The sequence below is a fragment of the Sus scrofa genome, chromosome 8 (genome assembly GCF_000003025.6).
Source record: "Sus scrofa isolate TJ Tabasco breed Duroc chromosome 8, Sscrofa11.1, whole genome shotgun sequence".
NCBI classification, from domain to species: domain Eukaryota; kingdom Metazoa; phylum Chordata; class Mammalia; order Artiodactyla; family Suidae; genus Sus; species Sus scrofa.
In genome coordinates this window covers 54,234,276-54,236,797 of record NC_010450.4, presented here as the reverse complement: position 1 = coordinate 54,236,797, position 2,522 = coordinate 54,234,276, and the positions used below count along the sequence as shown (strand labels likewise).

Below are 2,522 nucleotides of genomic sequence, written 5' to 3'. Positions count from 1 at the left end.
TATCCTATCTCCTATCCAGGGAGAAGAATGCAAGCACCCTGATGCTTCTAGACAGCTCCCCCACTCCCACGCCCACCATTAAGCTAAACCTATAGAACTCCTTGCTATCCCCTCTCAAGGGAGGACACAGTTTTGAGGTCCTTAGCCTGCTGTGGCCTCCTTAGCCTGGCAAAGCAATAAAGCTGTTCTTTATGCTTCACCCCCGCCAAAAAAAAAGGTTTAGGTTTTCTTTCATATTGTCATATTTGCTCGTTACCATATTTAAAAAAAATGGATGTAATTAGCATCCCTTTTCATTTATTTCACTCAAGCACAGAGCTGGATAAGAGATTAAATTTACCTAGACAAGGGAGGGGTACACACACTTCTAATAAAAAAGAAAATAAAAGGCTACACAAGTAAGACCTGGGGAGAAGTTTTGAGCATTTGTTGCTGTCATTCACTGCCTTGCACAGGTACAATGTCTGCTACTGCCTACTGTGACATTAATTTGATAGTTTATTTTGTAATGAAAACAGTTGTTTGGTTCACTGTTAAAAACATTACAAAAATATCCTGAAAACAATAGATGTTATAGGACAGATATTATGTTATTGACCAGATTGATTGGGAATTAAAATCATGGAAGTGGTCAAGTTGAAATAAGAGTTTTAACTAAGGAACAACTCCCCCAACCCTTTGGCTAAAAAGGCAGCCACAAGCATTTTCAGCTATGCTCAGCTCATACCACCCTTCTTGTAATAATGTAACAACTATGTACCCTATGCCCAAACCAGCAGCCCTGCTAATCATGTTCCCAGTATTGCTTATCAGTTTCACTTCTGTAACCTTGCTTGCTCAGTTTCTTAGGGAGGAACACAGTCAGCTCAGGAAGGGGGGAGGTCTGGGATGCTTACATGGGAAAATTGAGAGCTTGTAATGTGTAAAAGTTGCTGAGAACAAAGACCTGGTGCTCAGACTCTGGAGGTGACACTTCTGAGCCTGCACCTGTGCTGAATAAACCTTGCTTTTCCATATCTCTGAATGCCATTTTTCTCCTTCCTCTGCCATGGTTTTTGCAGTTTCTACAACAAAGTAATTGTTGAATTTGAGTTTTGATCAAAAGAAATAAATCATCTGCATACTCCCTTCTCATACCATAATTTAAATTAAAATATCTAGGCATGTGGCTCATATTCATATAACTAAAATGCAGATATAACATGGAATATAATTAAAGCAATTTATTTATTGAATTGATTTTTTTCTGCAGATGAGTTTATATTTCCTGTTTCACATCAAATCTCCCAGAATCACAGAAAACAAATGTGACAAAGTAACTAAGAAATTATTACAACCAAACCTCATGTCTCAATTCAATTATAAAAGAAGAAAATGCAGAAATGTAAATCCATAGAGAGAAAATAATTTGAAACTTATAGAAACAACTCTTACTATAATGATGGAATTTGTTCTCTTGGGCTTTTCTGATATTCCCCAATTTCACTCATTTCTTTTTGGGATTTTCTCAGTCATCTATTTGATTATCCTATTGAGGAATAGTATCATTATTATAATAACGAAAGAATATGCCACTCTTCAGACCCCCATGTATTTTTTCCTCAGAATTTTTTCCTTCCTAGAAATATGTTATGTATCTGTCACTCTTCCCAGGATGCTCATGGACATTTGGACCCAGAAAAGAACTATTTCTGTTTTTACCTGTGCTGCACAAATGTGTTTCTCCCTTATGCTGGGAGGCACAGAATGTTTCCTTCTGGCTGTGATGGCCTATGACCACTATGTGGCCATTTGTAACCCTCTACACTACCCTCTAGTAATGAACCCCAAGGTCTGTGTCCTCCTGGCTCAGTGGAGCTCCAGTTGAGAAAGGACAAACATGCCAGATTTTCTCTTTCCCTTTTTGTGGTTCTAACCAATTTGATCACTTCTTATGTGATATCCTGCCAATACTTAATCTGGCTTGTGGAGACGTCTTTGTGAATGAGGTGGTGGTCTATATATTTGCTGTATTACATGTTACTCTTCCTCTTATGCTGATTCTTGGGTTCTATTTCAGAATTATCTCCACCACTTGAAGTTGCCATCAAAAACAGGGCAAGCCAAAGCATTTTTCACTTGCTCTTCCCATATCATTGTTGTTCTTTTATTTTATGGATTAGCCAGTGTCACCTATTTAAAACCTACATCCAATAAGTATGAGGGAATAGACAAACTGCTCTCTCTTTTTTATACAATTTTCACCCAGTGTTTAATCCTATGATATAGTTTGTGGAACAAAGACATTAGAAAGGTAATGAGAAAATTTCTTCCCAAATTATCAAGATTGTGAGACATATGAAATAACACAAATTATTCTTTCATGTATTTAATTTTTATGTATGCTTAATTGAAATCTACTTTTCTGTAATGTTCTAAAATTTTTAATAAGATAATGATGTAATTTCCTTCTAGTAGATACATATGTCTTCAGATCTAAGGCAGATGTATTCATTTATTTAGCAATATTTGACTTTTAAAGA

The 2,522-nt window shown here is 36.4% G+C and overlaps 1 pseudogene; it reads left to right on the top strand.

The window, feature by feature from the left end:
• Window positions 1,442-2,263, top strand: LOC110261954 (annotated as a pseudogene).